The sequence below is a fragment of the Megalopta genalis genome, unplaced genomic scaffold, assembly GCF_051020955.1.
Source record: "Megalopta genalis isolate 19385.01 unplaced genomic scaffold, iyMegGena1_principal scaffold0047, whole genome shotgun sequence".
NCBI classification, from domain to species: domain Eukaryota; kingdom Metazoa; phylum Arthropoda; class Insecta; order Hymenoptera; family Halictidae; genus Megalopta; species Megalopta genalis.
The window spans coordinates 230,400-242,465 of record NW_027476116.1 but is presented as its reverse complement, the minus strand read 5'-3'; positions in this window follow the sequence as shown (position 1 = coordinate 242,465).

Genomic DNA, 12,066 nt, shown 5'->3' with positions numbered 1-12,066 from the left:
AAATGGTACTTTACTCTTGATCGGTACGTTGGGACTTTGAAAATATTCGGGCGTTCCAATCGCTCGTCTGTTGCATCATGGCGCGTCTCGGCGCAATCGACCGATTCGCTCGATCCATTATTTTCGATTTACGGCTAAAATAAATTTTTCTCATTTTATTCAATAACATATTCCTGCTAAAATAACTTTTTTACATAGGGATTAAGCATTTAGAACGATACATTGTTTAAAATAAGGGCACTTTACTCTTGACATTTTACGGTTTTTTCAATTTTCTGAAAAATCCTATCATTAGATTTTTTTAAAAATACGATATTCTTGCTTAACTAACGTTTCTACATAGGGATTAAGCATTTAGAACGAAATCTAATGTCAGAAAATGGCACTTTACTCTTGACATTTTTCGGTTTTTTCAATTTTCTGGGAAATCCTATCATTAGATTTTTTTAAAAATACGATATTCTTGCTTAACTAACGTTTTTACATAGGGATTAAGCATTTAGAACGAAATCTAATGTAGGAAAATGGTACTTTACTCTTGATCGGTACGTTGGGACTTTGAAAATATTCGGGCGTTCCAATCGCTCGTCTGTTGCATCATGGCGCGTCTCGGCGCAATCGACCGATTCGCTCGATCCATTATTTTCGATTTACGGCTAAAATAAATTTTTCTCATTTTATTCAATAACATATTCCTGCTAAAATAACTTTTTTACATAGGGATTAAGCATTTAGAACGATACATTGTTTAAAATAAGGGCACTTTACTCTTGACATTTTACGGTTTTTTCAATTTTCTGAAAAATCCTATCATTAGATTTTTTTAAAAATACGATATTCTTGCTTAACTAACGTTTCTACATAGGGATTAAGCATTTAGAACGAAATCTAATGTCAGAAAATGGCACTTTACTCTTGACATTTTTCGGTTTTTTCAATTTTCTGGAAAATCCTATCATTAGATTTTTTTAAAAATACGATATTCTTGCTTAACTAACGTTTTTACATAGGGATTAAGTATTTAGAACGAAATCTAATGTAGGAAAATGGTACTTTACTCTTGATCGGTACGTTGGGACTTTGAAAATATTCGGGCGTACGCGGCGCGCTCGGCGCTTCGAACAGCTCCGGTGTCCCCATTATTTTCGATTTACGGCTAAAATAAATTTTTCTAATTTTTTTCAATAACATATTCCTGCTAAAATAACTTTTTTACATAGGGATTAAGCATTTAGAACGATACATTGTTTAAAATAAGGGCACTTTACTCTTGACATTTTACGGTTTTTTCAATTTTCTGAAAAATCCTATCATTAGATTTTTTTAAAAATACGATATTCTTGCTTAACTAACGTTTCTACATAGGGATTAAGCATTTAGAACGAAATCTGATGTCAGAAAATGGCACTTTACTCTTGACATTTTTCGGTTTTTTCAATTTTCTGGGAAATCCTATCATTAGATTTTTTTAAAAATACGATATTCTTGCTTAACTAACGTTTTTACATAGGGATTAAGCATTTAGAACGAAATCTAATGTAGGAAAATGGTACTTTACTCTTGATCGGTACGTTGGGACTTTGAAAATATTCGGGCGTACGCGGCGCGCTCGGCGCTTCGAACAGCTCCGGTGTCCCCATTATTTTCGATTTACGGCTAAAATAAATTTTTCTAATTTTTTTCAATAACATATTCCTGCTAAAATAACTTTTTTACATAGGGATTAAGCATTTAGAACGATACATTGTTTAAAATAAGGGCACTTTACTCTTGACATTTTACGGTTTTTTCAATTTTCTGAAAAATCCTATCATTAGATTTTTTTAAAAATACGATATTCTTGCTTAACTAACGTTTCTACATAGGGATTAAGCATTTAGAACGAAATCTAATGTCAGAAAATGGCACTTTACTCTTGACATTTTACGGTTTTTTCAATTTTCTGGGAAATCCTATCATTAGATTTTTTTAAAAATACGATATTCTTGCTTAACTAACGTTTTTACATAGGGATTAAGCATTTAGAACGAAATCTAATGTAGGAAAATGGTACTTTACTCTTGATCGGTACGTTGGGACTTTGAAAATATTCGGGCGTTCCAATCGCTCGTCTGTTGCATCATGGCGCGTCTCGGCGCAATCGACCGATTCGCTCGATCCATTATTTTCGATTTACGGCTAAAATAAATTTTTCTCATTTTATTCAATAACATATTCCTGCTAAAATAACTTTTTTACATAGGGATTAAGCATTTAGAACGATACATTGTTTAAAATAAGGGCACTTTACTCTTGACATTTTACGGTTTTTTCAATTTTCTGAAAAATCCTATCATTAGATTTTTTTAAAAATACGATATTCTTGCTTAACTAACGTTTCTACATAGGGATTAAGCATTTAGAACGAAATCTAATGTCAGAAAATGGCACTTTACTCTTGACATTTTTCGGTTTTTTCAATTTTCTGGGAAATCCTATCATTAGATTTTTTTAAAAATACGATATTCTTGCTTAACTAACGTTTTTACATAGGGATTAAGCATTTAGAACGAAATCTAATGTAGGAAAATGGTACTTTACTCTTGATCGGTACGTTGGGACTTTGAAAATATTCGGGCGTTCCAATCGCTCGTCTGTTGCATCATGGCGCGTCTCGGCGCAATCGACCGATTCGCTCGATCCATTATTTTCGATTTACGGCTAAAATAAATTTTTCTCATTTTATTCAATAACATATTCCTGCTAAAATAACTTTTTTACATAGGGATTAAGCATTTAGAACGATACATTGTTTAAAATAAGGGCACTTTACTCTTGACATTTTACGGTTTTTTCAATTTTCTGAAAAATCCTATCATTAGATTTTTTTAAAAATACGATATTCTTGCTTAACTAACGTTTCTACATAGGGATTAAGCATTTAGAACGAAATCTAATGTCAGAAAATGGCACTTTACTCTTGACATTTTTCGGTTTTTTCAATTTTCTGGAAAATCCTATCATTAGATTTTTTTAAAAATACGATATTCTTGCTTAACTAACGTTTTTACATAGGGATTAAGTATTTAGAACGAAATCTAATGTAGGAAAATGGTACTTTACTCTTGATCGGTACGTTGGGACTTTGAAAATATTCGGGCGTACGCGGCGCGCTCGGCGCTTCGAACAGCTCCGGTGTCCCCATTATTTTCGATTTACGGCTAAAATAAATTTTTCTAATTTTTTTCAATAACATATTCCTGCTAAAATAACTTTTTTACATAGGGATTAAGCATTTAGAACGATACATTGTTTAAAATAAGGGCACTTTACTCTTGACATTTTACGGTTTTTTCAATTTTCTGAAAAATCCTATCATTAGATTTTTTTAAAAATACGATATTCTTGCTTAACTAACGTTTCTACATAGGGATTAAGCATTTAGAACGAAATCTGATGTCAGAAAATGGCACTTTACTCTTGACATTTTTCGGTTTTTTCAATTTTCTGGGAAATCCTATCATTAGATTTTTTTAAAAATACGATATTCTTGCTTAACTAACGTTTTTACATAGGGATTAAGCATTTAGAACGAAATCTAATGTAGGAAAATGGTACTTTACTCTTGATCGGTACGTTGGGACTTTGAAAATATTCGGGCGTTCCAATCGCTCGTCTGTTGCATCATGGCGCGTCTCGGCGCAATCGACCGATTCGCTCGATCCATTATTTTCGATTTACGGCTAAAATAAATTTTTCTCATTTTATTCAATAACATATTCCTGCTAAAATAACTTTTTTACATAGGGATTAAGCATTTAGAACGATACATTGTTTAAAATAAGGGCACTTTACTCTTGACATTTTACGGTTTTTTCAATTTTCTGAAAAATCCTATCATTAGATTTTTTTAAAAATACGATATTCTTGCTTAACTAACGTTTCTACATAGGGATTAAGCATTTAGAACGAAATCTAATGTCAGAAAATGGCACTTTACTCTTGACATTTTTCGGTTTTTTCAATTTTCTGGGAAATCCTATCATTAGATTTTTTTAAAAATACGATATTCTTGCTTAACTAACGTTTTTACATAGGGATTAAGCATTTAGAACGAAATCTAATGTAGGAAAATGGTACTTTACTCTTGATCGGTACGTTGGGACTTTGAAAATATTCGGGCGTTCCAATCGCTCGTCTGTTGCATCATAGCGCGTCTCGGCGCAATCGACCGATTCGCTCGATCCATTATTTTCGATTTACGGCTAAAATAAATTTTTCTCATTTTATTCAATAACATATTCCTGCTAAAATAACTTTTTTACATAGGGATTAAGCATTTAGAACGATACATTGTTTAAAATAAGGGCACTTTACTCTTGACATTTTACGGTTTTTTCAATTTTCTGAAAAATCCTATCATTAGATTTTTTTAAAAATACGATATTCTTGCTTAACTAACGTTTCTACATAGGGATTAAGCATTTAGAACGAAATCTAATGTCAGAAAATGGCACTTTACTCTTGACATTTTTCGGTTTTTTCAATTTTCTGGGAAATCCTATCATTAGATTTTTTTAAAAATACGATATTCTTGCTTAACTAACGTTTTTACATAGGGATTAAGTATTTAGAACGAAATCTAATGTAGGAAAATGGTACTTTACTCTTGATCGGTACGTTGGGACTTTGAAAATATTCGGGCGTTCCAATCGCTCGTCTGTTGCATCATAGCGCGTCTCGGCGCAATCGACCGATTCGCTCGATCCATTATTTTCGATTTACGGCTAAAATAAATTTTTCTCATTTTATTCAATAACATATTCCTGCTAAAATAACTTTTTTACATAGGGATTAAGCATTTAGAACGATACATTGTTTAAAATAAGGGCACTTTACTCTTGACATTTTACGGTTTTTTCAATTTTCTGAAAAATCCTATCATTAGATTTTTTTAAAAATACGATATTCTTGCTTAACTAACGTTTCTACATAGGGATTAAGCATTTAGAACGAAATCTAATGTCAGAAAATGGCACTTTACTCTTGACATTTTTCGGTTTTTTCAATTTTCTGGGAAATCCTATCATTAGATTTTTTTAAAAATACGATATTCTTGCTTAACTAACGTTTTTACATAGGGATTAAGCATTTAGAACGAAATCTAATGTAGGAAAATGGTACTTTACTCTTGATCGGTACGTTGGGACTTTGAAAATATTCGGGCGTTCCAATCGCTCGTCTGTTGCATCATGGCGCGTCTCGGCGCAATCGACCGATTCGCTCGATCCATTATTTTCGATTTACGGCTAAAATAAATTTTTCTCATTTTATTCAATAACATATTCTTGCTTAAATAACTTTTTTACATAGGGATTAAGCATTTAGAACGATACATTGTTTAAAATAAGGGCACTTTACTCTTGACATTTTACGGTTTTTTCAATTTTCTGAAAAATCCTATCATTAGATTTTTTTAAGAATACGATATTCTTGCTTAACTAACGTTTCTACACAGGGATTAAGCATTTAGAACGAAATCTAATGTCAGAAAATGGCACTTTACTCTTGACATTTTTCGGTTTTTTCAATTTTCTGGGAAATCCTATCATTAGATTTTTTTAAAAATACGATATTCTTGCTTAACTAACGTTTTTACATAGGGATTAAGTATTTAGAACGAAATCTAATGTAGGAAAATGGTACTTTACTCTTGATCGGTACGTTGGGACTTTGAAAATATTCGGGCGTACGCGGCGCGCTCGGCGCTTCGAACAGCTCCGGTGTCCCCATTATTTTCGATTTACGGCTAAAATAAATTTTTCTAATTTTTTTCAATAACATATTCCTGCTAAAATAACTTTTTTACATAGGGATTAAGCATTTAGAACGATACATTGTTTAAAATAAGGGCACTTTACTCTTGACATTTTACCGTTTTTTCAATTTTCTGAAAAATCCTATCATTAGATTTTTTTAAAAATACGATATTCTTGCTTAACTAACGTTTCTACATAGGGATTAAGCATTTAGAACGAAATCTAATGTCAGAAAATGGCACTTTACTCTTGACATTTTTCGGTTTTTTCAATTTTCTGGGAAATCCTATCATTAGATTTTTTTAAAAATACGATATTCTTGCTTAACTAACGTTTTTACATAGGGATTAAGTATTTAGAACGAAATCTAATGTAGGAAAATGGTACTTTACTCTTGATCGGTACGTTGGGACTTTGAAAATATTCGGGCGTTCCAATCGCTCGTCTGTTGCATCATAGCGCGTCTCGGCGCAATCGACCGATTCGCTCGATCCATTATTTTCGATTTACGGCTAAAATAAATTTTTCTCATTTTATTCAATAACATATTCCTGCTAAAATAACTTTTTTACATAGGGATTAAGCATTTAGAACGATACATTGTTTAAAATAAGGGCACTTTACTCTTGACATTTTACGGTTTTTTCAATTTTCTGAAAAATCCTATCATTAGATTTTTTTAAGAATACGATATTCTTGCTTAACTAACGTTTCTACATAGGGATTAAGCATTTAGAACGAAATCTAATGTCAGAAAATGGCACTTTACTCTTGACATTTTTCGGTTTTTTCAATTTTCTGGAAAATCCTATCATTAGATTTTTTTAAAAATACAATATTCTTGCTTAACTAACGTTTTTACATAGGGATTAAGTATTTAGAACGAAATCTAATGTAGGAAAATGGTACTTTACTCTTGATCGGTACGTTGGGACTTTGAAAATATTCGGGCGTACGCGGCGCGCTCGGCGCTTCGAACAGCTCCGGTGTCCCCATTATTTTCGATTTACGGCTAAAATAAATTTTTCTAATTTTTTTCAATAACATATTCCTGCTAAAATAACTTTTTTACATAGGGATTAAGCATTTAGAACGATACATTGTTTAAAATAAGGGCACTTTACTCTTGACATTTTACGGTTTTTTCAATTTTCTGAAAAATCCTATCATTAGATTTTTTTAAGAATACGATATTCTTGCTTAACTAACGTTTCTACATAGGGATTAAGCATTTAGAACGAAATCTATTGTCAGAAAATGGCACTTTACTCTTGACATTTTTCGGTTTTTTCAAGTTTCTGAAAAATCCTATCATTAGATTTTTTTAAAAATACGATATTCTTGCTTAACTAACGTTTCTACATAGGGATTAAGCATTTAGAACGAAATCTAATGTCAGAAAATGGCACTTTAGTCTTGACATTTTACGGTTTTTTCAATTTTCTGGGAAATCCTATCATTAGATTTTTTTAAAAATACGATATTCTTGCTTAACTAACGTTTTTACATAGGGATTAAGCATTTAGAACGAAATCTAATGTAGGAAAATGGTACTTTACTCTTGATCGGTACGTTGGGACTTTGAAAATATTCGGGCGTTCCAATCGCTCGTCTGTTGCATCATAGCGCGTCTCGGCGCAATCGACCGATTCGCTCGATCCATTATTTTCGATTTACGGCTAAAATAAATTTTTCTCATTTTATTCAATAACATATTCCTGCTTAAATAACTTTTTTACATAGGGATTAAGCATTTAGAACGATACATTGTTTAAAATAAGGGCACTTTACTCTTGACATTTTACGGTTTTTTCAATTTTCTGAAAAATCCTATCATTAGATTTTTTTAAGAATACGATATTCTTGCTTAACTAACGTTTCTACATAGGGATTAAGCATTTAGAACGAAATCTAATGTCAGAAAATGGCACTTTACTCTTGACATTTTTCGGTTTTTTCAATTTTCTGGGAAATCCTATCATTAGATTTTTTTAAAAATACGATATTCTTGCTTAACTAACGTTTTTACATAGGGATTAAGTATTTAGAACGAAATCTAATGTAGGAAAATGGTACTTTACTCTTGATCGGTACGTTGGGACTTTGAAAATATTCGGGCGTACACGGCGCGCTCGGCGCTTCGAACAGCTCCGGTGTCCCCATTATTTTCGATTTACGGCTAAAATAAATTTTTCTAATTTTTTTCAATAACATATTCCTGCTAAAATAACTTTTTTACATAGGGATTAAGCATTTAGAACGATACATTGTTTAAAATAAGGGCACTTTACTCTTGACATTTTACGGTTTTTTCAATTTTCTGAAAAATCCTATCATTAGATTTTTTTAAAAATACGATATTCTTGCTTAACTAACGTTTCTACATAGGGATTAAGCATTTAGAACGAAATCTAATGTCAGAAAATGGCACTTTACTCTTGACATTTTTCGGTTTTTTCAATTTTCTGGGAAATCCTATCATTAGATTTTTTTAAAAATACGATATTCTTGCTTAACTAACGTTTTTACATAGGGATTAAGCATTTAGAACGAAATCTAATGTAGGAAAATGGTACTTTACTCTTGATCGGTACGTTGGGACTTTGAAAATATTCGGGCGTTCCAATCGCTCGTCTGTTGCATCATGGCGCGTCTCGGCGCAATCGACCGATTCGCTCGATCCATTATTTTCGATTTACGGCTAAAATAAATTTTTCTCATTTTATTCAATAACATATTCCTGCTAAAATAACTTTTTTACATAGGGATTAAGCATTTAGAACGATACATTGTTTAAAATAAGGGCACTTTACTCTTGACATTTTACGGTTTTTTCAATTTTCTGAAAAATCCTATCATTAGATTTTTTTAAAAATACGATATTCTTGCTTAACTAACGTTTCTACATAGGGATTAAGCATTTAGAACGAAATCTAATGTCAGAAAATGGCACTTTACTCTTGACATTTTTCGGTTTTTTCAATTTTCTGGGAAATCCTATCATTAGATTTTTTTAAAAATACGATATTCTTGCTTAACTAACGTTTTTACATAGGGATTAAGCATTTAGAACGAAATCTAATGTAGGAAAATGGTACTTTACTCTTGATCGGTACGTTGGGACTTTGAAAATATTCGGGCGTTCCAATCGCTCGTCTGTTGCATCATGGCGCGTCTCGGCGCAATCGACCGATTCGCTCGATCCATTATTTTCGATTTACGGCTAAAATAAATTTTTCTCATTTTATTCAATAACATATTCCTGCTAAAATAACTTTTTTACATAGGGATTAAGCATTTAGAACGATACATTGTTTAAAATAAGGGCACTTTACTCTTGACATTTTACGGTTTTTTCAATTTTCTGAAAAATCCTATCATTAGATTTTTTTAAAAATACGATATTCTTGCTTAACTAACGTTTCTACATAGGGATTAAGCATTTAGAACGAAATCTAATGTCAGAAAATGGCACTTTACTCTTGACATTTTTCGGTTTTTTCAATTTTCTGGAAAATCCTATCATTAGATTTTTTTAAAAATACGATATTCTTGCTTAACTAACGTTTTTACATAGGGATTAAGTATTTAGAACGAAATCTAATGTAGGAAAATGGTACTTTACTCTTGATCGGTACGTTGGGACTTTGAAAATATTCGGGCGTACGCGGCGCGCTCGGCGCTTCGAACAGCTCCGGTGTCCCCATTATTTTCGATTTACGGCTAAAATAAATTTTTCTAATTTTTTTCAATAACATATTCCTGCTAAAATAACTTTTTTACATAGGGATTAAGCATTTAGAACGATACATTGTTTAAAATAAGGGCACTTTACTCTTGACATTTTACGGTTTTTTCAATTTTCTGAAAAATCCTATCATTAGATTTTTTTAAAAATACGATATTCTTGCTTAACTAACGTTTCTACATAGGGATTAAGCATTTAGAACGAAATCTATTGTCAGAAAATGGCACTTTACTCTTGACATTTTTCGGTTTTTTCAAGTTTCTGAAAAATCCTATCATTAGATTTTTTTAAAAATACGATATTCTTGCTTAACTAACGTTTCTACATAGGGATTAAGCATTTAGAACGAAATCTAATGTCAGAAAATGGCACTTTACTCTTGACATTTTACGGTTTTTTCAATTTTCTGGGAAATCCTATCATTAGATTTTTTTAAAAATACGATATTCTTGCTTAACTAACGTTTTTACATAGGGATTAAGCATTTAGAACGAAATCTAATGTAGGAAAATGGTACTTTACTCTTGATCGGTACGTTGGGACTTTGAAAATATTCGGGCGTTCCAATCGCTCGTCTGTTGCATCATGGCGCGTCTCGGCGCAATCGACCGATTCGCTCGATCCATTATTTTCGATTTACGGCTAAAATAAATTTTTCTCATTTTATTCAATAACATATTCCTGCTAAAATAACTTTTTTATATAGGGATTAAGCATTTAGAACGATACATTGTTTAAAATAAGGGCACTTTACTCTTGACATTTTACGGTTTTTTCAATTTTCTGAAAAATCCTATCATTAGATTTTTTTAAAAATACGATATTCTTGCTTAACTAACGTTTCTACATAGGGATTAAGCATTTAGAACGAAATCTAATGTCAGAAAATGGCACTTTACTCTTGACATTTTTCGGTTTTTTCAATTTTCTGGGAAATCCTATCATTAGATTTTTTTAAAAATACGATATTCTTGCTTAACTAACGTTTTTACATAGGGATTAAGCATTTAGAACGAAATCTAATGTAGGAAAATGGTACTTTACTCTTGATCGGTACGTTGGGACTTTGAAAATATTCGGGCGTTCCAATCGCTCGTCTGTTGCATCATGGCGCGTCTCGGCGCAATCGACCGATTCGCTCGATCCATTATTTTCGATTTACGGCTAAAATAAATTTTTCTCATTTTATTCAATAACATATTCCTGCTAAAATAACTTTTTTACATAGGGATTAAGCATTTAGAACGATACATTGTTTAAAATAAGGGCACTTTACTCTTGACATTTTACGGTTTTTTCAATTTTCTGAAAAATCCTATCATTAGATTTTTTTAAAAATACGATATTCTTGCTTAACTAACGTTTCTACATAGGGATTAAGCATTTAGAACGAAATCTAATGTCAGAAAATGGCACTTTACTCTTGACATTTTTCGGTTTTTTCAATTTTCTGGAAAATCCTATCATTAGATTTTTTTAAAAATACGATATTCTTGCTTAACTAACGTTTTTACATAGGGATTAAGTATTTAGAACGAAATCTAATGTAGGAAAATGGTACTTTACTCTTGATCGGTACGTTGGGACTTTGAAAATATTCGGGCGTACGCGGCGCGCTCGGCGCTTCGAACAGCTCCGGTGTCCCCATTATTTTCGATTTACGGCTAAAATAAATTTTTCTAATTTTTTTCAATAACATATTCCTGCTAAAATAACTTTTTTACATAGGGATTAAGCATTTAGAACGATACATTGTTTAAAATAAGGGCACTTTACTCTTGACATTTTACGGTTTTTTCAATTTTCTGAAAAATCCTATCATTAGATTTTTTTAAAAATACGATATTCTTGCTTAACTAACGTTTCTACATAGGGATTAAGCATTTAGAACGAAATCTAATGTCAGAAAATGGCACTTTACTCTTGACATTTTTCGGTTTTTTCAATTTTCTGGGAAATCCTATCATTAGATTTTTTTAAAAATACGATATTCTTGCTTAACTAACGTTTTTACATAGGGATTAAGTATTTAGAACGAAATCTAATGTAGGAAAATGGTACTTTACTCTTGATCGGTACGTTGGGACTTTGAAAATATTCGGGCGTTCCAATCGCTCGTCTGTTGCATCATAGCGCGTCTCGGCGCAATCGACCGATTCGCTCGATCCATTATTTTCGATTTACGGCTAAAATAAATTTTTCTCATTTTATTCAATAACATATTCCTGCTAAAATAACTTTTTTACATAGGGATTAAGCATTTAGAACGATACATTGTTTAAAATAAGGGCACTTTACTCTTGACATTTTACGGTTTTTTCAATTTTCTGAAAAATCCTATCATTAGATTTTTTTAAAAATACGATATTCTTGCTTAACTAACGTTTCTACATAGGGATTAAGCATTTAGAACGAAATCTAATGTCAGAAAATGGCACTTTACTCTTGACATTTTTCGGTTTTTTCAATTTTCTGGGAAATCCTATCATTAGATTTTTTTAAAAATACGATATTCTTGCT